General features: G+C 35.7%; 1 long non-coding RNA gene across 1 annotated transcript in view; it reads left to right on the top strand.

The window, feature by feature from the left end:
• LOC311585941 overlaps positions 1–27,207 on the top strand; it is a 59,343-nt gene that overhangs the window by 19,528 nt on the left and 12,608 nt on the right. The window contains exons 3-4 of the long non-coding RNA XR_014775393.1: positions 11,173–11,276; positions 17,755–17,906. This is a non-coding gene — a long non-coding RNA (uncharacterized lncRNA). The remainder of the gene's footprint in view (positions 1–11,172; positions 11,277–17,754; positions 17,907–27,207) is intronic.

Here is a 27,207-nt window from a genome sequence, read left to right as displayed (position 1 = left end):
AGTGGAGAGCCCAGGGTATTGAGCAAAGTCCTCTGTAGCTTAAACCAGGTCATCTGCCTGATCCAGGGAAGGGTTTACTGATCCCCACAGTGAGTGTCCTCAACCTATAGATACTCACCAACTAACTGCTCTCATTGACCAGTGAAGGACACCAGAAACTACCTTCCAACATCAGAGATAGCAAGATGACTAAAGACCAGCATAAAAACATAAACAACAGAAACCAAAACAATATGGCATCTCCAGATCCCAGCTATCCTAAAGAATTCAACCATGAGAATTTAAACATAACTGAAGCACAAGAAAATGACCTCAGATCCTTAGTAATGAACATAATAATGGAGGAAATGAATAAATCTTAAATGCAGGAAGATGCAGGCAAACTGATTGAAGACTTTAAAGAGGCCTGTAGAAAGGAAATAAAGAAGTCATTGGAAGAAATTCAGGAAAATACAAATAATCAAATGAAGGAAATCAATAAAACAGTTCAAAGTCTGAATATGAAAATGGAAACAATGATAAAAGAACAGATAGAAGAAGAAAGCTGGGAATGATAGAACTTAGAGAAGAAAGCAAGGAATGCAGAGGTCAGCTTCTCTAACAGAATTCTAGAGACAGAGGAAAGAATCTCATGAGTAGAAGACACAATTGAAGAACTTAATGCAACCATCATAAAAAACATTAAGTCTGAAATATTCCTAACACAAAACATTCAAGAAATCAAGGACACCACAAAAAGATGAAAACTGAGGAAATAGGAATTGAGGAAAGAGAAGTCACCTGGGTCCAAGGCACGGAATATATTTTCAAAAAAAAAAACATAGGAGAAAATTTCCCTAATTTAAAGAAGGAGATGCATATAAACATACAAGAGGTCTATAGAACACCAAATAGAATAGACCAGAAAATAAAATCGTCCCTCCAATAATAATCAAAACACAAAATGTACAGTACAAAGAAAAATATTAAAAGTGGCAAGGGAAAAAGGCCAAGTAACATATAATGGCAAACCTATCAGATTTACACCTGACTTCGCAGCACTAGTCCAATAGGACTGTCCCCTGAATGTCTTCACTTAGCAGGATATTAGGATAGATGCTGGTCTTCCTATTGGGATCCCAGGTGGGAGAGGTTTGGGAGAATGGGGAAATAGAAGGATCCAGAGGGTTCTAGAAACCTAAAATACCATCAAAGCTGGCGGATCTGGTTCCAGGTAGGGTCTGCTCAAACTACTGTACCAGCCAAGGACAATGCACACAGCAAATCTAGAATCCGTATCCAGATCTAGCCGATGGCCTGCACATTCTCCACAGTGTGTAGAGAGCAGGGACTGACTCTGACATGAACTCTGGTGATCCCTATTTGAAGACCCCCCCACTTGGAGAGGAGGCCTGGTGGCACTCAAAGGAAGGGTAAGCAGGCTACCAGGATTAGACCTGATAGCCTGTGATCATATTGTGGGGTAGGCAGTCCCCTTCTGTCACAGAACTAAGGGAGGTGGACAGGGTGAAAGAGGTGGGAGGGGGGAACATAAAGATACAAGTGAGGTGATAACGATTGAGATGTAATATGAATAAATTGCTTAAATTATATATATATATATATATATATATATATATATATATATATATATATATGTATATATGTACAAAAATGTAGTAAGGGTTTTGTATCATGTTTATAGTGATATACATTCTGATATTTTAAATTGTTATTCATTAACATCTTTCTTTTCTAATTTGAAGGGTTTCATTCATCCTTTTTACAGTGATGATAAGTTCAGCTTCTGTTTGGGCATGTATTTATCCCTCCTTCTTTTCTAAATTATTGGCTTTCTGTATACAATGTATTCCAGAGTTCTCAGGGTGTTGTTATTATTTTGCCTTCAGTGATAGGCCACCCACCCTCTCTTTCTTTCTATCACCTATGTAATTATGTATTCTATTTTCTTTTTGTCTTGGATATCTGACAACAGTGTATGTGCAGAAGTTCCTTCCATAGGTAATGGTCAGGAAAAGGGGCTGTTGAGTACATTTTGGTGTTAGTATCAGTCAGAGGAGATATTCCACTGAAAACTCTGCCCATCTATCCTTATCCTTCCCCTGAGTATATGAAGCCTTTCCTTTGTTCTGGGCATGTGGATTGTGGGTATGGAAAGCAGTTCCGTACCTGAGTAAAGCTGCTGGATGCCTGTGCATAGACATTGGGCCCATGGCAGAGGCCTTGAGGTCTTTTACTGGTTCCATGCTGTAACACTTTATGCCTGGTTCTGGCCTCAAAATCTTAAGGCTTAAGGTTAATTCTCTCTATTCACTAAGCAGTACATGTCTGCATTCTGCATTGCTTGGAGTTGAGGAAAAAGTGGCACGGATGCAGACAAGTTTTCTTTCCTGACTCTTCTAATGTGCCTTTTATTGTTATTATACTAAAACAAGGTACCTGGACTCTTAATTCTCTTGACACTCTTTAGCTTTTGGGAACATCCCACTGTGTGAGAGATGCTATTGCCTGAGAATTTTGCTGTACCATCTATCCACTGTCTTCTGAATGTCAACTATTTCTGAATTGGTATTACAAAGCATGCCTAGTCTTACTCAAAAAAAAAAAAAAAAAAAAAAAAAAAAAAAAAAAAAGAAAGAAAGAAAGAAAGAAAGAATACTTTATCCAGAATGCTAATTTTTGCCTGGCTTTGAATCAGATGATTACTATTTTAGATAACATCTGATTATTCCCTGAAAACCTCAAGATGTCTAGCATCCCAAATTACTTAATGGACTCTAATCACAGGACACTTTACAAAATTGCCTCGTTTGTATCTTACATACCTTTCACACTGTATTTCCCACTATGGAAACCCTTTTGATGTGTTATAGGCATATGTTTTTAATTTACATACAACTATTTTGAGAAATGAAAGAAATTTTTGCATTGGTAGTTATTATGCAGTCTCCACTTAGTTTATTAAGTGACAAACTGCAGCTCTTTAAACCTAAAATGATTTCTATGTCACTGAGGTGCAATGAAGCTTAAATGTTTAATTTTTATAAGATGCTTTGATGGTTTTCAGTGGAAGTTATGAATCTGAAATAGAATTTTAATTCTATTTGTTCCCTTTTTTAGTCTTTCTTGGGAAATATAATATTTAAGAGCCACACTAGAATAAAAGCACTTGCCACCAAGGCTTAAGGCGCAAGTTCCATTCCTGGAACTGAAATAATAGAAGAAAGAGGGATCCAAATTCTCCAAGTTGTCTTCCATATTCATGGTCACACACACACACACACACACACACACACACACACACACACATCTCTTTTATGGGTTATTTTTATTACTTTTATAATGAGTATATCTCATAATAAAAATAGTTAAATGTACATATTTAGGTCTTTTTTTAATGTTTCATAAAAGCAGCACACATATTTGGAGCTCTGTACCAAAATGACCAGCAATGATCACAGAAGTAAAGTAGCATTCCAATTATTTTTTCTCTTCCCAGTTATTAAGGTAATTTTATACCACACTTCCTTAAGTGATAAGACATTTATACAATAGTAAGTATCTCAGACTATGATACATAATGACAAAATATTAAGCTGGAGATCGAGCAAAAAGATATGTGGTCATAGCTTTATAGTAACATTCATTTTGTTTTACTTCATTTCTTAATTATGTTTTTTTTGTTTGAAAATGTATACTCTGGTGCCCAGGTATTTTCTTTCAGATTTGTAAGAAATAGTTCATTTTTAATACAGAAATAAATTATTATCGGAGAAGTTAAATACATTCAAAACAAAGAAGGGTCACATGGAATCATAATGTTTTCAAATAATCTTAATCTTAAATGCATATATTAATTTACTATATGATTTATTTTATTTCAAAACATATCTATCTAAGAGTGTAGAACTAGCTCAGTGTGAAAAGTTGCCCAAATCTCAAGAATATAAGGTTTCAGAACAAAGTTGTTTGGGGTGTTAGTAATGAGCTCTAACCCACTGGGGTTCTAACCCTCTGGGGTTGCATAGGAGGTTCCCCACATATAATCAGATATTTAAATTATGACCCATAAAAGTAGCAAAACTACAACAATTAGTACCAATGAAATAATTTTATATTTGGGGAAGTGTATTAAAGAGTTGGATTCAGAAGGTTGAGAACCACTCCAAGTCTATGCATTCCTGACAAAAACTCATAATAGTGGAAGACAAAAAAAATTAAAAATCATAAATAGTTTCCATATGTGATGAAGTAAACAGCAAAGGTAAGAATGATACAGTTGAAGGAGTTATATTACCTTAGAATCGAAGGCAGGGATTGCCTGCTTACTGAGGCCCGTGGTCCTTACCAGTAACATCACAGAATTTTGTACAACATAAAGGACCAGATGTGGCTGTTTACAGGACTTTCATGGCTTTGCTACTATTCTGCTGTTCTCAGGGTTCTTAGTGCATCTCTGAGATCATAGAGAGTAAAGCAGATGAGGCCAGGAGGAAGTATGACTGCATGATTCCAACAACCAATTTGGTACCTTAATAATATACTATTTACATAATATATATGTACATATATATATCTCAAATGTGAGTTGACTCTCTATGGCCATGGTTAGGTGCAAACATTGAATGGGACTTTTCAATAATGCTGTTGAATTTTCTTTCTATTTTTAGTTTTTATTGTCTATTTATTATTTATTTACGTAACATCCCAGTCATAGCCCCTCCTACTCTCCTTCCAGTTCCACTGTCCCTCGCTCTTCCCCCTAAGCCTTTTCCCCTACTTAGAAAAGGGGAGTACCACCCCCTAACCCACCCCAGTACATCAAGTCCCATCAGGACTGAGTGCGTCCTCTTCCACCACGGCCCAGCAAGGCAGCTCGGGCAGGGGGAAGTGATCAAAAAGTGGGCAACAAGTCTATGTCAGAGACAACCCCTGCTCTCCCCACACATGTGAGGACTAAGCTACTGAATTTTCCTATACAGCTCAGCCTTAACTGAAGACATCATGATTAGATTCACTCTGGATCTAAATTTTTTTATTCTCGTGTTTTAAAAACTTACACCAGTGATTTGCCTGAACAGTTCTCCTTCCTGATATGATGCAAGATCTCGTTAGTACATTTCTGAATTCTCATTCTCTTTCTCTTGCACATGACTGGGTGTTTTAAAACACAGATCAATGCTTAAATCACTATTGCTCAGTTGATAGCAAAGGAACTGGACGCACCGAATTATCTACTGTTTCTGAGCCAGGATACTGCACATTGCATTTATTTTCTACCTTAATGTCACTTCTCTTTAACACCATGACTTTGAAAAGAATGATAAGTTAAATTACAACTCAGCAGAAATGTTTCAGACAACTCTAGATAACATGAAACAAAAGCTGTTCCTGTTTTTTAAAAAGGTGCAAAAGAAAACGAACATTTTTATTATCTTTTCTTCCACAATCTACTCTTGTCAGTTCATGCTATAAACAAATTATGTGGCTTAATGCTTATTTGTTTGGACATGTCACCAAACTACATAAACCAAGAAAACAATGAAAATAAATAATATTGAATTTAAGAACACATTTATTTAGAACTTGAAGGTTGATATAACCATATTTTTTTGTGATTGTCCCATAAATTAGATTTCAGTCTCCCATGATAGGTCTGTGATTAAAATGTAATAACTTTTCCTTGACATGCAGCTGTCTTCATAATATAAAGCTACATGGTAAATTATCCTGCTGTCCAATTACATAGATTTTTATTTATCTGAGTGAAAAAAAGAGAAAGAAATAATATAATTGGAAGTTCATCTTAGAGATGGGACACAGAAGAGCTTTGGAAAAACACATAGATATGAGGATTAAAAAATGGGAAAGAGTTTATAGGCTCCAATACTGTGGAAAGAGAAGTCAATACAAGGTCAATAATGACTTGTTGAAAATTTGTCTTGCATGGTAAGAATAAAAGAAAAAACTGTAAGTTGTTTGAAAGGGAGTACCTGTTGAAAATATGGTGATTGCATGGGTTTCCTGAAATTTTTGTCAGAAATTCAGTATGAACTAGAAAAAATATAGAAACATTTTAGTCCAAGATGTGTTAAATGTAATGATATCTTTGTAATCCCATGGGCAAGATACATCTGGTTTTTTTTTTTGTATGATATTTGTAATTAACTCTTTAAAAGTATCTACCTGATCAAAACATTCCATATTGCTTCATTTGTATGATGCTTCGTTCACAGTGGAGAGAGGATGGTTGTCTTCTCATGAAACTGAGAGTTCGGTATTTCAATGATTTAGTGAGGAGAAAGCAGACAGAGGTCATGGTGGTTGAATTCCAGAAAGAAAAAAGAGAGCTATGGTTGAAATAGAGTGGCAGAACAGGCCTGCTTGTAAACAAGACAAGGAGCATTACTTAGACGTAAGGTGGATGCATTAATAAGAGGAAAGATGAAACAGAAAGAATAGCCCACCAACTGAACAAAACATACAACATAAATATATCCACCCTTTGATAATGTACATAAGCACACACATATATGGATTGTACATTTGAGTTTAGTCATTCCAGCATGTGACAGAATTGTTTTCCAGATAGAGACTGGCTAGCTGTTTTGCTGGATTCTCAGACTATGAATTGTCTAAGATTTTTTATTAAAACAAGTAATAAATGTAGAGGAGAGAGAAAATAATGGTGATTGGAGATATCATTTCATACAAATTGGTCATGAATAAAGTGGGAGATTGAGAAAAAGATGGCAAACAGGAGGAATTATTTTATACAGAGTGCTCCTTTGTTTGCACACTTAAACTCAGTGAAATACTTATTTGAAGACAGGTTTAAATTTATGAATGTTCTGGGACAACCATTGTTCATTATTCTTGGTTAAGGGGTTCTAGTAAGATTATGTAGATGTCATGGTTTATTCCAAGGATGAGACAAAGAGTTGAATAGATGATTTATAGTTATCATAGAGATTCAGACATATTGTCTCTGATGACTCCTGATTCATGATGGTTTGTGGTAATGTATAATAGAGTAATAGAAAAAGATATGAATGATCCATCAAAGGAAGATTATTATCCTATTGCCATTAGTTAGAGAAGCAGGGTGGGTATTTTTCTTAGTAAACAAGTAGCTTTAGCTCATAGACACAGCATTAGCAAACAGTGAAGTTTTCATCCAGGTATCTACATTTTTTCTGGCCCATAATAAAGTTCCTGCAATCATTTCTATAAAGCCATTAGTTTGGGTGAGGGTGTAGAAAAATAGCTGCAGTACATGTAAATGTTAGAGTATCTATTATATTTCCAACATCGTTTTATACCTAAATAAAAATCATGTCCAATGATTAAATCTGAGCTAGAGTTCAAGACCCAAGGCAGCAATTTCAGTTCAGTAGCTCATTAGCTGAAATGGCTTAAAAGTTTTATTAGACACAAAACATACATTTCACCTATATGAATCATTTGACAATATTAAAGGTCCTGAGATTCATATTAAGTCTAATTTTCAATATCCTTTTGTTCAAAAATGTCATGTCACAGCATCAGGATGTCTTTCTGCAAAACAGTCATGAACTGAAAGGAAGAGCCTGCTATTATCAGTCTGGCTCATATCCTATCGAGCCAATGACCTCTGACTTTCTGTGTGGTCCTAATTGTTTTGACATTTGTCACTCAGAAGTAAATTGGATATGAGTGTGACAAGCTAGTACTCTATTCTAGGCTGCCTCTCAAGAGATTTCCCTTGGCAGTTCTGAGCTTAAATACAAGCACTTTGTATTATGAGTATAGGCTATGACTTGTCCATTCTTCCTTCACTGAGAGGATCAGAAAGGAAACTGGCTAGCAGCTGGGCTCCATGGTTTGTTTTCTTCTACTCAAAGACTACTGTGGCCCCTCTCTATAGAGAGGACTCACTTAGGAAGCATCACTGTGATTACGACTTGTCTGTTTTTTAAATAATTGTGCCTCAAGACAGATGAACAAGGGCTTGAGAATGAGAGAGCAGTTTAAATATCTAGTGGTAATGTAATGTTCATGGTCTGTACTGGGGGCCTGAAGCTTTCTGAACATTTGTTATCCAGAGATACATTAAAACCAAAGGCCTATGGAAAACTAGAAAGGGAGAGTAGAGCAGGCACATGCATATGTGTGCGTGCACACACACACACACACACACACACACACACACACACACACCACTCACCATCTAGATTAGACATTCTTTTGGAAGAATTTGTAAAGATCAATTTTATTCAGCACCGTGGCATAGGAGCTTCCTGTAGGAGTTAGAGCTCTTGAAGAAAGGAGCTAAGGTGTGAATAAAACTACAAAGCTACTAATCCTAAAGAGCCCAGTGGGAATGCCTTCAGGAGATATAATTAATATAGCCTAAATGGAAATAAATAGTAAGATATTTAAGCAACTTAAGCTAATTCTATAGGCATAAATTGCTTTGACAAATCCAGAGGGCTAATCAACGTCTCCAGAACCACAATCAAATCACTTTTCAAATTATTTACTGCAAAATGAGAACATTTTTTGAAAGGAACTGTGGAGACAAAGTGTGCTGTAAAACAGCTAAAAATGTATTTAACAATGTTTTACACACTTTTTATGTGTATTTTACAGTTATGGTCACCTAAAGGTATAGGCTCTAGGCCATTCCATTTGAAAGGGGACACCTCATTGTTTTCTAAGTGAATTAAATGATCTGCAGGCACATAGCGACACAAAAAAAGGAAATCTTAGGGTTCAAACTCTCCTTCATGCCCTAACTATCCTTAGCTAGGGCAGAAGAAAGAGGTTAATTAAACATACTGGTGTTGGTATCGATGGGATTTTAAAAGTACGTTCAGTGCATTTGATGATCCCCAAACAATTAATAGACAGTAAAATTCATGACAGAACTTCCTTGGTACTCTCACACATGACCACTTCGTTTTCTGTCCCAGTTGTTTCCTGTTTTGTTAATGGTTTTGATTTTTTTTTTTTTTTGTGAGACAAGGTTTTTCTGTGTAGCCTTGACTGTCCTAGACTCTCTCTGTAGACCATGCTGGCCTCGAACTCACAGCGATCCATCTGCCCCTGCCTCCCGAGTGCTAAGATTAAAGGCGTGTGCCACCATGGCCAGCGTTTTAGTATAGCATTTTAAATGATGTTGTTTAAGACTAACTTGTGGCAATATAGAAGAGAAATATTTATAGAATTTACCTCTAACGTTGTAATTATTATATGATGTAATTTTCAATAAGCAATTTAGATTTTTATCTTGGAAGTGTGAGCTGTGGTCTTAAACACCCTGGGGAGTACTATGACAGCACCCACAATGATCAAGCACTGACAAAAACAGCATTAACTAACATTTGTCAGATGCTATATTCCAGGTTCAGCGATGGAATTTTATTCAAAAGTTGGAGAGCCTAGCAAGGTCAGAATAAGAACTCCAATACATAGTATTTGTTTTCCCTTGGGGAAAATGGTAATTGTGTTTGGGCAATGCTATTTTGATGGATTCACTGTATAAAATTTTATAAGAAAACATAAATGAACATGAAGACAATAAAATTATCCAAGATATCCCGACACTTTGGAATATGAAGGAGCTAGATTAGTATTTTAGATTTAAGAAATGACAACAGATGACAGGAACAATTGATATTCAAGTAAACACTGGATTTGGAGAGTATATTTCATGTATTGTTTGTCTAATGCTAGGAGCACGGCCTAGTGTAAACTGTCTTAACCTCAGTTTCCCCATCTCTAGTAGAGCAAACATTTGCACATTGTAGAGTTAACACATGAGTAACTTGAAATACCCACTTCTCAGTCTGCCACAGCATAGGCAGTCAATAAGCAGATAATACAAATATTTGAAACATGAAACCCATAAAGAATAAAAGTTATCTTGCAAAATTACTCCCAGCAATTCAACCAGCTTATTGTTAGAGGGAATTAAAAGAAATAACTGCTGAATTATGAAGCCAAAGTACTTTAAAACTAAAGAACAAATTGATGTTATATTATCTAAATGTTTTATTGCCAAGAAAGTTAGATAAGGCTATGGGCAATATTAGTATATAACTCTCTTAAATATTCAACAAGATTTCTTTTTAAAGTGGCAAAACTATTTTGAAGAATTCTTTTTAATGTTCTTCAAAAGTATCTTCTACTATGAACCTTTATCAATGTATACACACACACACACACACCTGTGTGCAATTTTGTGCACATAGCCACAAGTGTTGGATATGTAGAATTTGCAAACTTCTTTTTGTTTGTAATTTACATAGCATTTTCTGTAGTAATTAATACATATTAATTAGCATTTTAATTGGTTTTGAATAAAATATTTCCAAGTTCAAGTCCTATTCATTAATCACCACTTTCCAGAACATGAGAAACATAACGGGCTTTACCTACTAACTCAGCAAGCTCCGTAAATAAATGTATTTTCTCACTCTAGTGGCAGAAAATAACTTCCCTTATCGCACTGACTTCATTTCTTGATCGTGGTTTATTTTTAATCCAAACAAGTGTTAAGATCTTTTTGAAATGAAGATGTGTAGTGGATTCTGCTGATGCCAAGCTTTTCAATAGGTGCTTTTCCAAGTGAGGCTTATTTGCATACAAGCACATATCAGTTTGCAAGGTGTAATTTACATTCTGATCATGAGTCTAATTTTCTATTAAGTTGTGGAATATAGAATAGAAGTACTTATAGTATTTTAACTGTAACATATTAATTATCATATGATGTAATTTTTCAATAAGCAATTTGGATTTTTATCTGGAAAGTGTGAGCTGTTATTTTTAATGGCATTAGATGGTAGTTGTTGCATGAGGAGTCACAATAATTTACTCTTACATCAGGAAACAGGATTTGAATCTCAGGCCTAATAATGCAAAAGTATGTTTCACAAGACCAGCTATTTAAATACTCTTAATTCAAGTTTTATCATTCTCAAATGAGCATATAGAAGGTATTTATGCGTTATAGATTTTGTCACATTTAAATAAAACTATATGAAAAGTGCCTTGGCAAGTCAATAGTAGATGAAAAAATACTAAACATGAACATCAATAATGAAACAGTGATTTTTTTTTAGCTATTATATTCTCTCTTGTTTTTATTACTTCATTGTCAATTATCCTCAGTGTTTTATATTACAGAGGATCATTTGACGGGAACATATGAGAATCATGGATAGAAGTGACTTTTTCTTTGAATGAGGCAATACATGCCACTTCCCAGAGGGAGGCTTATGGAAGAACAGGTCAGTAAAATTTACTACAATCATTGTCTTTCAAAAATTATGCTCTCTGGGGCCAAAGACACATGCATGAAAACACATTTGGCACCTTTAGGCATTAGAGAGAAGCAAATCAAAACCATACTGAGATCCTATTGCACCCAGTCAGAGTGGGTCTCATAAAGAACACAAACAAGAAATGCTAGCAGGGAAAAGAGGCCAGGAGACTCATATTCAATACAGGTGGTCATGCAGACAAGTGTAAATAATATGAAAATCAAGGTGAATGATCCCCAAACACTATAATCAATCTACCACTTGACATAGGTGTACAACTTCCAGCTATATTGGCAGCGGACTTTTGCTCAGCATGACACAGAAGTACCTGTGCACACTCATGTGTATCATGACTCTCCTTATGATAGCTAATTTATGAAATTAGATGAAGTACTCATCAATGGAAATATGGGTACAGGAAATTTATATATGCATATATGCATATTAATTTGTCATAAAGAAAATCACATGTAGCCAGGCATGTTGGACCACGTCTTGAATCCTAAGGCAGGTGGTGGATGTCTGATATTTCAAGACCAGCCTGGTCTAATGAGTCCCAGGAGAGTCAGTCTTTATAGGTTTATGCTTCCCAGTGCCATCGTTGATAACATGAAGGCAATTGTACTAGCCATCTATGCGTCACTGAAGGGATTAAATGAGTTACTCCATATTTTACAACACTGTAACACTATTAACTTTTAAATCGTTGAGTAGGGTAATACAAGCTATTATTTGCATTGCAAAATTTGTATTAGCATCACTTCTACAAACTATATACTTAAGAATTCTCTAATAGATTAGTCTTCTTTCAGATTAGAGACCAAAGCATTGCATAAGAAAGAATGTGTTGGCAGAGTTAATAAATCCCTGTTGAATGGACATAATTTAATCAAAGTTAGTATGGAAAATGTCTTGGATATATGTTTATATAATGCAATTCTTTGACATAATTTACTTTGTTGAGATTTGTTAAGATTATTAAAATGTATCTCATGCTATTATTAGTTAGGTCAACTCGATGGCTTAGAAGAAAGATTTAAATACACTACTATCAAAATTTGATCCAAACTACCACAATGATCACCTTAACCAAAATGCTATTCCACCGTCAATGCATAAAGATGCACAGTAGAAACTAACATAAGAATAACAATATATGCTGAAATAATTAAGCAGCTCTGAAGACTCCAAATTCACTCTCAAAAGGCAGCCTGTATTTTTTCAGTATGATGCAAATAACTCATTTACATACAGTGACCTTTATGAAAGAAATCACACTAAAAATCCTCAAGAAATGCATGTCCTTACTTGCCATTTTATAACTTAATTTGTAGAAGAAGATCAGCGTTCAGTCTGTGAATAGTAAGAATTAATATTCTAGCCACATTTTTGACACTTAACCTGCACTGCTTTCTTTATTTAAATATCAAGATGGAAGTAAAATTACAATTTATTTATTTATTTATTTTATTTATTTATTTGAGACAGGGTTTTTTCCGTGTAATTTCGGCTGTCCTGGACTCACTTTGTGGACCAGAATGGCCTCAAACTTACAGAGATCCACCTGCCTCTTTCTTCCTGAGTGCTGGGACTACAGGCATGCACCACTATGTCCAGCTATTTTTTGTTTTAACACTTAGCATAGCATGTAACTTAAACTGGTTCCTTCATTAAATTCATCCTGCCAATATTTGGAACTCCATAGTTGCACCAAGTTTTATGTTGAACAAGCAGCTCTAAAATAATTTGATAGATGTTGAGAGCTGGTTGATAGCTAAAAGACCATCTCAACTTCACACATTCTCTTGATTCCACTGTTACTTTGTATACATATAAGGAATGCATTTGAAATAATTTCAGTAGTTGATAGAGTGCTAAGTTAACTTAGTTCAGAGATTCAGAAATAAGGCAAATCTTTGGAATTTTGTAAAATATAGGAATTTTCATCCCTCCCAATACTTGAATATATAGTATAATTTACAAAGCTCTTCATTGTAAGAGACACAAGTGTGTGTGTGTGTGTGTGTGTGTGTGTGTGTGTGTGTGTGTGTGTACTTTTTAGGTGATTTAAGGAATAAAGGGTTGCAACTAAAAATAGGAATTTACTCCCTTTTCAATTCTCACTTAGAACAACGATGTAGGAAAAAGGAAGAATTTAGTCACACACCCCCCAACTGCCTTTGCTACAAGGAAATTTATTGTTATTTGTTTTTTATTTATTTTTTGAGGATATTATATGTGAACACTGTATTTATATCATTTCTACCTCTTCTTTTCTGCATACCTTGGAAGTTATACCCAGGCAGTCTCAACTGTATGGTTTCCTAAGCAAGACCCGCCTAATGACAACAGTAGTCAACATGACACAAGGCTAAGATGAAGAGCTATAAGCAGCCAAAGACTGCTGAGAAAGAACTGGTCTTACTAGGATGAGGTCAGGAACAGGTTGTTAAATTCAAGCTGTCAGCCCAAAGTACACACACATGTGGTAAATAGTGAAACATATATAAAAATGATATGATGGTATTTGTCCAGAGAGAGTCCCATCCCACTAATATTTTAGTAATATTTTGCTGTCACACAGCTTTGACTTTAAATCTGCAACTCAGCCAAATGTCCCACATATATCTTGAACACTATTGTTTCCTACTGCATAAGCCTCAGAAAATCTTAATTTTAGTCCTCTCACCTGGAAATAGAAGATACAGGCCATGATGAACCAAGTCTCACAAGATTCCTATCTTCTGTTAAATGCTTCAATATGTTATGTAGAGTTCTCTGCTTAGCAAAAGACATCTCACTCGAATCGTGCACAGACAGGACCATTAAAATCCTTCTTTTCTACCTTTTTATTGTTTCTCATTCTCACGGTCATCCCCTGGTTATTTAGAAAGCAAATATGAGCTCTTCCAACAAATAGACTCAAATGGACCCTAAGTCTTACCTCTGATTAGTTAGACTTCCAGTAGTCTGATCGTTGCTATTACAATAAAATCTGTGTTTGAGTTACCTATAAGCCCCCTTCAATGGAACCATCATCCCTCTTGGCTACAAGTCAATTGATGAGCATAATTACCAAGTGGACCCTCTGTCATAGAGCCAGTCAGGATGTGTGCACTCAGGTTTTTCATAAGCTTCTTTACACATCATTCTTAGGATGAATGTTATGGGAATTACAGGGCAAGTGGCAAAGACCTGGAAAACATAGAATTCTGTTTAATAGCAGGAAGTGACAGGGAGAGAATCTTTATCTATGCCCTATGAGATTAAGTCTGGTTCTATGTCAATAAATGCTTGAATTCCATAAATCTGCACTAAGATTTCCATGTTACCAGTCTTTGTATATAAAGATTAACTGACTGGAGCCACCCAACACACCTTTTATTTGGGTTTCCTTTTACCTCGTGTTATTCTCTTTTACTGGGTTTGCAAATCGCCACATTGACCTTATTAAGGACTAATACTGGCTCCGTAATTGTCCAGCAGGAACTCAGACTGTTTATTTCAAAGCAGCTTGTCAGCAACACTGATTCTCAGGTTAAATTTTGCAAAGCTCCACCTTACACAAATCACAGATGACCTCCTCCCTCCCTCCCTGTGCTTCTTCAGTATTCTTCGTAGCACAGTGTTATTTCCCGGGGTGGCTCACGTGATGTTTGTCTATAAACTCCAGATTGTAAATGAAGCCATGCTACACTGCCTGCAGCACTGGCAGTGCTTGGAATCTCATAAATACTCAGTAAACAAAACTGAGCAAAGAACAGGAAGTTACTTTTTGAATTATGCTTGGCTGTTGTAGTTTTTAATCCTGACAGGGGTTCTCAAAAAAATTAGCCTATATCAGAATTGCTTGAAGGGTTTGCTGGAACATCGATAGCTGCGCTCTCTGATGAACAGATTCTGATTCCGTAATTCTGGAGTACAGTTAGTGAAATTTCAAGTCTAAGTCATCAGGTTCTGACTATTGGCAATCCAGAAAATTCACTTAGGAAAAAATCCTTCTGCTGAAACACGAGTTATACCTCTGAAAAGCAAAACAAAGGCTGCTTTGTTTCGCACTTCTGATAGGATGTTTTGTATTCACCTGAGAGTGAATACACAATATATATTTATATAGCAATTGCTGACTTGTTATGAGGCACTATATGTTTGGCCTGAGGGTGAGAGGAGACGCTATGCCTGCACTGGGCCTCCTTATGCATTACAGTCACGCGATCCATGCTCTCTAAGTCCCCAGCGATGCTGCCTGCTCTTTGCTTTCTGACATTTTGCAAGCATCAAGGCTAACCCTTGAGAACATTCACTCCCTTTGATTTTCTTCACAATAGCTCAGAGCCCAGCACAACTTTTCTTTCCTTTCTGCTCCTTTTTAGTTTCTTAACATTCAAAGCCATAACTTCTTGCTCAAATTGTGTCTTTTCTTTCCTATTTTCAATGATAAAACACCACAGGAGAATGGAGGAGACTGAGTAATTGCTACACAAGCTTCTTAGTGCACTGGAGTCATTATTGTAAAGCGCATTGTGAATTTTAAGGGCTACATGATATTTCATCCTTCCTTAATTATCTCCTGCAAATGGTAACATGGGTAAGGAAAATTGGAATTCTGGCTATAGGCAAGTAGTTAATGTAAAACAGTATTTTCATTTAAACATTAATTAAGGAAAAGGTATGTATTAAAGGGAATCTGGGCAATAACTTGATGTAAAACTGCAGTTAATATCCACAATTTTCATTTTGGCTTTTTAAGAGATGTTAAGATAAAGATTGATTTAAGGCTGTCAGAAGGAACTCAATAAATAAAAATGCTTCCAGTGAATTCAAGACAATTTGGTGTTTTCTCAAAGTGAACATAAGAACAATTTGAAATAGCTGTTCTCGTTTTTAAAGCTAATGTTGTTTATATTATTTTTTAAATAAGATGTTTGCACTGTAATCATAGTATTCACTCCAATACTCCAGGAGAGTTAGTGCACTGACCAAGCCAAGGGAAATTAGCATTTTCCTCGCCTTATGATTTCTTTATGTTTTGAGCCTTTGGAGCTCATGTCTTCTAGATGTTCATGAAATATGGAATACATTGCTCTGAACTGTAAGTCCTAGCACTGCGTGACAAAAGCAGAATCTGTTCTTTCTTTGTAGCTGTGTTTTTATGCCCGTTATCCAAATTCCTTAATGTTTTGAGTTCCTACTTTAGCCTTGTAAAGAAATCTTTCTTCCCCATGAAGATATCAAATTATGAAAAAAAAAATGCACGACTCCGATTATTCTCTAAAACTGAAAGTCAACAAAACTTAAATAAGAACTATTCCATATCTCCACATCAGCTCTCTTTCTTCTTTTCTGTTCGTCTACGGTCTCCTTTTTAGTCCCACATGGTTTTCTGAGGCTATATTAGATTCATTCTGCAGAAGAAAAAAAAACCTGAGTAGATTGTTAGTTGTTAAGGTCTTATAAACATAGTGCCAATCTGAGAGAATATAGTTGTGACTTACCTTGAGCATTTGACATGCATCCATCTTTTTGGAAGTATTCCATTACTTTCAAGTACCCAGGGCTTTGAGAGCAGATGTGACATGGAAACCAGAAGGTCTGTGGTGTTGCTGCAAGTGTATTGGAGCTAATGGGAGTACGGGTGCCACATTGGTTTTTAGCTAGTCATCTTCTGGAAAGTTCATAGAGCCGCCAGGAGAAAGCTGCCAGAGAAAGTTCCAACAATGTTGACATGCGTTAATTAATCTCGGGGTAACGTTTCTGAACACTCAGCTGAGGTTGTGCGGGAAGACTATTTACATACAAGGTCCCCTCTTGCCCTAAGGTTTTCAGGTCTGTTTGTTAGAATCAGTACATAGATCTTCCTGGAAGGGAAAACCAAGATCTCTGTGAAATCATAACAAGTGCTTAGGTTTTTGAACAAATGTGCATTTCACCAATCAGAATATTTCACATCCTTGTGCACATTCAGTTCTCATAAAAATAATCTTATCTATATGAAAGTAGAAAAAATATTCTATCTACAAGCATGGAAAATAAATAGGATTACTTTGTCTCCTCATGAATCCCTACTCAAACCCTCGTCACATGACTACGTGATTACAAATTTCATTGAGTAAGTAAACAATGCCCTTTAGAGTGTTTGATACTATGTTTAATATTAAACACAGGAAAAGCCTATTCCCTTGCAAATTAAAATATTTATGGGTACTGTAATTATGTTTTCTTCCTCTCCAATTCTACATATCAGACCTTTCCAGGAACATTTATGTCAAATCACTAGAAAGTATATGGGTATATGAAGGGAAAAAGAATAAAGCTAAAACAAAACAGAGGCAAAGAAAGACAAAGCTATAGAAACCGCTTAAAGTCAAGGATATTTAAAGTATATGATGTCAGCAATGATTATAGATTAAAAAATAAAGCAAACATCTGATTATTATCCATTAAGGAAATGAAAAGCAAGAGCACAATTCTGTGGCTTCTCATGCCCTTAAGAATGGAAGAAATGGCTAATACCAGTACTTGAGACGCCAGCTTCCTACACTATGGGTCACAACCTCCTTTGGCCACATACTTAACCATGGAAGCCATGCAAATTGGGTAAGTAAAAGGTTTCAGAATCCTTAACAAGCAATAATTAAATAAAAACCAGAAGTGCATAATGAATCCTAGTTTCTCCCCAATCCTCTGGGCAGATGCTGAGGTTTACCTGTTGCTTGCCCTTGTGTTTTCCTTCTAAATTCTAATAAAAATTTCCTTGAGTATCCTTTCTTAAATGATTTTCTCAATCAGAACAAGAATCACAAGTGGGGACAGACTCCTATTGCCCTTTTTCCATCATCATTTACATTTGCTTCTCTCTCTAATAAATGATAAACTTACATGTATAACAAAATGATTTTTAAATGATTGGTTATCAGGAAATGTTTATTTATTTGTTTTATATGCCAAACACCTGGGCCCCAATAAAGTTTCATGGATTAAAATGGTATGGTGAGAGAAAATAAGGTGAATAAAACTGGCTTCAGAGGTGGGAAAGCAGCTGATGTGCTTGTTCATTCCTGGTGGGACAGTAAGATGACAAGACCTGAGCAGGTTCCTCCTGCTATAAGTGTACACTTATTCTATACCCATAGTTCATCATCTGGGCATTTTTTTCCTATGGAAAAGTTATGTTTATAGAGAAAAATTTCCCATTGTAGCCTTATCCATAATCATTCCAAACTAGATCAGTCTCTACTTGTTCTCAATTAGGTGAAAAACAAAAACATAACCCTAGAGTATATCTATGTAATGGAATATGATTCACACATGAAAACTAATTGTTGAAAACAATTATAAGGCATATTGTTACTTAAATATATATATAATGTCAGGACACAATGCTGGAAAACATACTGTATATTTTTTCTTTATAAAACTTTCTGAATAAAACTAAACATTGACAAAAATAGTTTTAGCATTTGTCAAAGGATAGTGTATAGTAAGGGTCTGATTTTAAAAGAAGGGATGATCGAACTGTTTTATATATTTTGACTGTGGTTTGTTGCTATATTTATATTTCATAAGTTATGTACATAAAGTCAAGAATTTTAAGATTGTTATGTGTGTGAGTTTCCTTGCATGTTTGTATGTGTACCACATGCATATATGCCAGAGGAATACAGAAGAGTGGGCCAAAATCCCTTGGAGCTGGAGTTATAAAAGTCTATGAACACCCATACCCATGTCCCTGTGTGGATCCTGGGAAAAGATAAGCATCTTTATATACTGGAAATTTGATCTCTAGTGTGGTGGTTTTGAAATGGTAAATATTAAAAGCGTAGGGTCATGTCTGAGATAATTTATTCAAGAGAACATCTTGAAAAGTATTGGTATAGTCTTCTTCAAGGTCAAGTTAGTTCTTCAGCGAGTGGAAGCCTATGAAGTGAATCTATTGCCGGCATTGGCTTCTTTTGTGAACAGCCATTTCCTATTACTAGCCTCCTCCAGGTGGGCCCTTATCAGAGTCACACCAGATGAAGCCCCCTGTATCTGGACTCTCACAGCCCAAAACTGTCATCTTAGCAACTCTGTGGTTTTGTTGTGTTAGTTCTAAACAGATTAATTCAGTAGTTTAGTAAATAAAATAATTTGTATTTGTTTTTATTATATTTTAAATTCTATTATATTTATCTGCATGTGGACAAACATGCACAGGAGTTTTTGTACTCTCCTAGCAGAAGGTGAGTCTTGACTTGAACTTAAGCCATCAGGCTTGGCAGTAAGCACTTCTACCCACAGAGCCATTTCATAGGACCCAATTAAGAAGAAACATTTAAAACACCCCACATATTTTAAGAATTAAAGCCACATATTTTACACATAATCTCTCTTAATAGGTCACAGAATGTAACACTGCCTGTAGATGAAACTGAGCTAGCCATTCAGGGCCACACCAATTCCCAGTAGAATAATAAAACAAATAAACCTGAAGTACTTAGCAGTAATAAATTGTAACTGGGTGTTTTATATCTGCATCCTTTTCCTGCTTCCTATGCTTTTAAAGCACATGTGTTATGCAAGGTATGCCATTCACCCTAATTTATTTTAGCTTAAAAAAATCTCTCTCTGGAAGAAATGAAAGATACTGTATAAAAACAGAGATGCAAAGACGTTCAAAATTATAATATATGGAGAAGAAAGAAGACAGGAGAACTCAGTATCTGCTTTTTGGCTGAAGACAGGTTGCAAATTTGTCCCTGCATTTCTAACATTTTTATACAAAATACAATTATTTGTAAAATACATCCTCTTGTCTTTACACCTAGTCCAAAAAATAATCACCAACCCCAAACCATTTCATCAATACTTCTGGCATCAAAGTCAAATGTGTCTCTGCCTCAGTTTCTCTTTATACTCTCCTGTGATAAAACCAGGGACTAAATATGGTAGATTATTTTTCTGTTTTGAATTTTTCAACCATGAAAATATAAATGAAAGCCTAAAGCAGGAGTACTTCACAGCACTGGAACAGCCGCCTTCTGTGTGGCACCTTTGGCCTCCGACTGTTAAATGCCCTTCAGTCTTTGTGCTCTTCCTACACTTACCTTAGAAAACTTGATTATCCATTCTCTCAACACATGTAGCTTTTCTTTCTTTCTTTCTTTCTTTCTTTCTTTCTTTCTTTCTTTCTTTCATCTTTTCAGAAAAGAAAACTCTTCCTTTGTGTGCTTTGCTCTGTATTGTTATTTATTTTGTGTGTTTTAAAGCCAGATCTCATTGTCTAGCCCAGGTTGGCCTTGAACTCACAGCGATCAGCCTGAATCTTCCTCTTGAGTTCTGGGATTCAATGTGTAATTAGCATGCCCAGCTTCTTGTGGTTTTCTAAACTACAATAACGTGGCAGTGTGTACCATTTGTAACGTCATCACGTTTTGCAAATATATCTCCTACCAGGTCCTGGGTGGAAGAAATGTGGAACTGCTATCTGATCTCACCACTCTTGGCTTGAGGCAGCACAGCAGAGAGGTGGTGCCCTGTAGATGCAAAGCTACTTGTTATATTTCTCTCTTTGTACATTAAAATGTATGCATCATTATGTGATTGTTCTTAATGCTTTTCACGAAGACATTCTCAGTTCTGCAGTTTTGAATTCATCACTTTCCTTGGAGCTTACAAAGAATGGTTTTATGCCTCCCACTTATAGCATTAATATTTTGTTTTCTTTGTTTTATTATGCATGCATATCTTACCACACTAGGCTTATACCTTGCTTAAGATAAGCAATTGTATATTAATCACTCTTCCTTGCCCTAAGTTCATTCTTTTAGAACAAGGTTCGGCCCCTATGCATACATAAATAAATAATTTTCATTGTCATATTAGATCTGGCTTAATGCATCTCATATATAAGATATGCAATGAATATTTGCTCCCTGAATAAATAGATGAATGAGTAGCAGGCAGATTAACAGGCTAGGGAGTGATGGAAATGCTACCGTGTACATTGCAATTACAGGAAGATTATCATTAGCAATAATGTGTTATTGCAAATATCATTCCGCCTGATCAGATAATGTCAACATTTGTTTATTGTGCACCTGCACATGTCACTGAAGGTTGAGTTATATTTTCATCTTATCATTCACCTGTTCAGAAATTCAGCACCTATCTGGGTGTGTTTTAGAATCAATTTAGAGCAGCTGCTTCTTCTTCTTCTTCTTCTTCTTCTTCTTCTTCTTCTTCTTCTTCTTCTTCTTCTTCTTCTTCTCCTTTTTCTTCTGAATGGTGGCATTTTTGTTAGCATTGTTCTTTAATCAGTGTGCCAGCATGTATTTGAATATATGAACATTCTGTTTCACAGTATTCCTTAAAAATTCTCATCCACGTTCTCTCTTTCTCTTTCTCCTCCCTTTTCTTTCTTCTCTTTTCTTCACTCTCTTTCATTTTTCCTTCTTTTCCAGGTAGTTTCTCTTTCCTTTCTCCCCCATTCTATTTTCCCCTTTATCTCTCTTTCTCTATCCTTTGTTTTATTCATAATTTCTACTTTTTCCCTTTATCGCACTCTCTTTAGCAATTTTTAAACTAACCAAATACTTCATCTTGACTCAGAATCCCACAAATACAATGACACAGCTACTGACTACTCTTTGCAAGGATAATGGAAAATTTAGGTAAAATTTGAAAAATGTAAATATTGATAATCTCCCAGTGACAGGGAGGGAGGGTAAGAGAGAAGGAGGTTGTGGGTGGGAAGGAAGGAAAGAAATAAAGAAGGAACCAAACAAACAAACAAAGAAGGATCCCAATTTTGTTAAGCAAAAACAAAAACTTGCTTGCAATTATTTCTCAGGGAATGTTTTAGCAAAATTGTGTACAGCAAATTCTGCAAGCTTTGTTCTGCATTTATCTCTGGATATAGGAGGCACTGTTTGATTAATTTTAATACTATATACACATTGAAATAAATATCTTTAAATGTATTGTTTTTGTTAAAACAAATGAGTTAAATTTAACAAGTATTCACCTTTGTTGTTGTGTTTTGTCGTTTGACTGTCAAAAAGAAACTAAAAGGAACTTTAATGAAATTTAAACTCCAAAGCAAAACCACATGTGGGTATTGCCTTCCAGAGGATATTTTAAGTTGTTAATGCACACAGAGAAGATTACCACCTTAAAAATATTTTATGTAGTATCCCGCTCAAGGAAATTATTATATGCTAGTAGACAATAGAGGGCAGTAGAATAATGGCTCATAGAATTTATTTTAGATAAAACATCAAATCCTTCATCCTATCCCTAAGAAAACGTGTTCCCAACAAGTATGATATGTTAGTAAAAGAAGAAAGCTAACATCTTTACTTTGATTTTATTTTCAGAAACTAATATTTACTCTAAGAGAGGGAAATGTAGCTTGGAGGCACATAGATTCTGTAATTTTTCTTGATCTTGTGTTGGATTTCCAGGGTTAGAGGTTTTAGTCTCAACATTAATACATGGCTTTTTGAGTTTTTATTGATCCCTAAAACAAAGCATGTGTCTTTATAAGTGAGTTCAAAGAGAAAGAAAAAGATACCAATTTAATCTTGTTATTAAAATAAATAGTTGCAAATAAAATAACACCTTAAGTGGCTAAATTAAACTATGTTTCAATATGCCTGTTCATATTGCTTATATAAAAATTGACTTATTGCAGACTGCATGACTGACAGAGTGTAACGTAGGGAAATTCTCATTAAAGAAGCTTCTAGAGGCAGTAAGCCGGTGTTTTCTGGAGCCTATGGCAAAAGGAAGAATCAGCATTACGGAGTTTTCTTTATTCAAAGTAAGATTTTGCTCACGTTGGATTTTTAACATCAGTTTTGACCTTATATATTTCATTATCGTATTTCTGTTGGTTACTACATTTTAAACATACTTTGTTTTCTCCCTTGATGGATAGAACTTTCCTTCCATCACTTCAAGGCCAGGCAGTTTCATTATCTATTCAACCCAATATAATGTTTCCTTTGATCAGCATAAAAATAAACAAAAAAACAAACCCTATTAAAATCTTGCATGATATAAAATGATAGAAAGAGGACCAAATATTCTTCATTATGTAATGTGTCCTCACGAGAATGGCCTCTTGCACAGAATTACTAGTGAGACACATAATAAAAGAGGTTTTGTCCTTAGCATATTTGAAATAACTCCCTTTCCTTCAAGCACAAATATGAATTTTATGATACATTTCTCTATATGTGTATTAGAGATTGGCCTGGTTTAATTTCATATTTTAGCCATGTTTTGAGATTAATATGATTACATTTTCTTTTCTCTTTCCTCCCTCCAAATCCTGTCATATACTCTTCCTTGTGCTCTTTCAAATTCCTACGCTCTGTTTTTACTGGTACTACATGCACATATGTTTATGTGTGTGTATATATATATATATACATATATATATATATATATTCTTAAATAAATTAGAAGAGCACCTCAATTTATTATCCAATACCAAATGCTCTGCTTTGAGAACAAAAGGCATTCAAGTAACAACAACAACAACAAAAAACTGAACAGATTATACTTATTTGTTCAGTCCTTATTTTATAGAAAATATTATGTTGGATCTAAACATATTCCTTACCCATGTTTTTTTCAGTTATCTTCCGTCCCTTTCCCAAGCTTGATCACCATTTCAGATATATTTTGTTCAGATAAATATAATATTTAGGCCAATAATATTACTCTTATGATAAAAGTCTGTGTTATTTACAAGTGACATGATGCTTTCCCACATGGTTTGCCCGTGTCTCATAAACAGTATGAAATAAATAGATGATAGATAAATAGACAGATAGATGATAGAGTAAAGTAGAAGACTGATAGATAAATGGTGGATAAATAGATGATAGATATTAAAAACATAGATAGGTGTCAGAGAGGTAGAGGATAGGTTTCGGATACATAGAAACATAAGTAGATATGGAATCAATAGAAAGGAATAGAGGAAGAAAGACAAAGAGACACATAGACAGATACATTGATGCAGAGATATATTCAGGATGATACAGGATATCACCAAATTACCAATGAGGGTGATGGGAAAGTTCCAGATCACAAGCTCAAGTGCTTCTGTGCCCAGGGATACACATTTTCCCATCTTACAGAATATAAGGTCAAACACTAATATCTTTGCTAGTTCTTTATCTCTGTCCCTCCTTTTCCACTTGTGTGTATAGCTGCAATTTGAGGGCACAGTTGAGGGCACAGAACAACAGTGTCTCATGATAGCTGGAGCTTGCCTAGAAATTCCCATGTAGCTGGGCTGGACTTGTACGTACAATAATCCTCTTATCTTCTGACTGCTAGGTTTATACTTATGGGCTACCATGCCTTGCTACTTGGATGTTACACTGCTTTTATTGTTTGTATCTTGAAAATAATTCTTAGAACTACTTTACAAGACAACCTAATTGTGTTTTAATTTATAGGTCATTAAATTTTGCTACAAAGGAGCAAGAAAGCTATTATAAATATAAACAGAGTCATAACTATATTGACCCAACATCTAACAACATTGACTTACTTACAGTGAATATTTAATTAAAATAGCATTGAACACAGCAAGATTAACTTCAAAGAATTTCTAAAGCAAGTGATTATAATAAATAAAATTACCTTATACTTAGTTTCCTTTCACTGAAATATGATCAGTACTTTCTAGAATATAAATGCCTAGTAAATTTCAGCTAAAATTGCTTTCTATGTAAACACTTAGTGTTTCCTTGTTTTTAGGGTGACATGTTTATAAACTTAGGATATATTTTAAAAATATTATTCACAAGGAAGATAACTTAATGACTTTATCTTTCTGAAGTTAAGTGAGTCACTTGAAAGGATAAAAATTAAATCCTTTAAATTGCACAAAGTAGCGTAGTCAACTAGAAAACAAAGGTAGGCATACCTGTTGGGTATAAAACAGAAACAGTGAGCTGCTCAACTCACCATTGCTCCTTGAAGGTGACAGTGGAATACAGTTGGATGTTTCACTGCAACAGCAGCAAGTGAATAGCCCAGGCATATATAGGAAAGGACAATAAATGATGTCTAGGCTGACGACCGTTTGTCTTCATGGTACGCAGCAGCATCTTGTGGCTATTTCAGTGCCTCTTTTAATTCTATCTTTTTGTAAGATAATCAGAAAGGTATGACACTTAGGTCCAAGGTTATTATAATTTCAGCATAGACTCCTAGAAGAAAATTGTGGTCTTTAAGTATCTTAAAACTCTTCTTTCACCATCTTTTTAGAGTAAGTATTAAACAGGAAGATGATGAATAATAATCATGAGTTCCTAGGGTGAAGTGATGATTGCAGTTTCCCTGCCCCTCCACTCCCCAAGGAAAGCATCTCAATGGTGCAGTGACTTCTTTGTAAATAAGACTAGAGGATTCCCCAAACCACAGGACATAGTGAATTCAGTAATGGCATGCCTTTCCTACTTGACTAAGCCCTCACACTAGCATAGTGCCACTCTTGCACTCTGAAGCGCACAGGAAACGCTGCTTACTTTTTTTTTTTTTTTTTTACTTCTTTACCATTTCAGAGAGATCAGATTCAGGATTGGATATGTCTCTAACATTTTCACTTGCTGGAGAATAATTCTCCATCTCCGTACGTTAGTAGTATTTGGAGGCTGGAACTTGAGAGATGTTCAGAACGTCAGGACTATTCCTTCATGATATATTGGGTCATTAAGTGGCATGGTTATACGAAACTATGTTTTCATTGGCTACTTCCTGTCTTTCCACATCTTTTCATACTAATTTAGTCCTCTATAAATTCCCTATTAGTGAGAACACCTAGCAGATGCAGTCACTTGCCCTCCAAGTTTGAATTTTCGGAACAATGAAAATTAAATTTTCGTTCATTCTTTTCTAAAATATGATTTATTTTGAATTTTAAAAAATATGTTGACATTGCATCCTGACTGTAGCCCCCTCCCTTGTCACCTCCTGGTCCTACCCTCCTTCCCTTGTCCCCCTCCCCTAGTCCTCATAAAAGGGGGCTCTCCTCCCCTGACATCTGACTTCAGCCTGTCAAGTCCTATCTGGGTCTGTCTGTATCTCCTCCAGGGAGAAGTGATCAATGTGTGGGAACCAGAGTCCATGTCCAGTAGCCCTTACTCCCCATTATGAGATCCCCAAGGAGATTATGCTGCCTATGTATCTGAGAAGAGGGTTTAAGTCCTCACCATTCATAATCCTTGGTTGGTGCATTAGTCTCTGTAGCCGCCCACCCCAACCCAGAATTGTTGGCTCCATTGGTCTCCTTGTGGAGCTCCTGTCTCTCCAGGTTCTCCTATCCCCCAGCTCTTCCATGTGTCTCAGTTGTTCACTAAAGTAAGAGCTATCACACAGAGACCCTGTGGACAATGAAAACTGTGGATAATGAAAGCTTGCTTTTTCACTTAAAAAGAACAACCTTTCTGGCTTTTCCTTGGATGGCTACTACTTGCCAGCGGAATCACGGTTTCATAACAGGGGTGCTATTAAGTAAAACGAGAGCTGTTTGCACGGGTACACTACTGTAGCAGGGGCCTGCAGGCCTTCGTGTGCGGACGCCATCTTAGTGGACCCATTCTAACCTGAATACCTGGCACACGGGCTCCAAACAGGAACCAAGACCTAGTCCATAATTCCAACAAAGCCCCATAAAGTCCCTAAGTGCTGAAACCTTGGTGTCTGCCTTCTGTACTTCTGCTTCCTGATAAGTGCACTGCTTCAACCAGGGTGTGATTATTTTTTTGTGTGTGTGTGCATAAAAAACCAAAGATCTGTGAGACTCAGAGCTACAGGATTTGCATAAGTTCCTCATGTAGCCCACTACATCAATAGAGGCTTTCTTTTTGGTTTTAAGAGTGTCTGTGTATGA

This window comes from Acomys minous (genome assembly GCF_964271855.1).
Source record: "Acomys minous genome assembly, chromosome: 16".
Lineage (NCBI taxonomy): Eukaryota > Metazoa > Chordata > Mammalia > Rodentia > Muridae > Acomys > Acomys minous.
The sequence above is the reverse complement of the archived record's forward strand: the minus strand, read 5'-3'. Positions and strand labels throughout refer to the sequence as shown.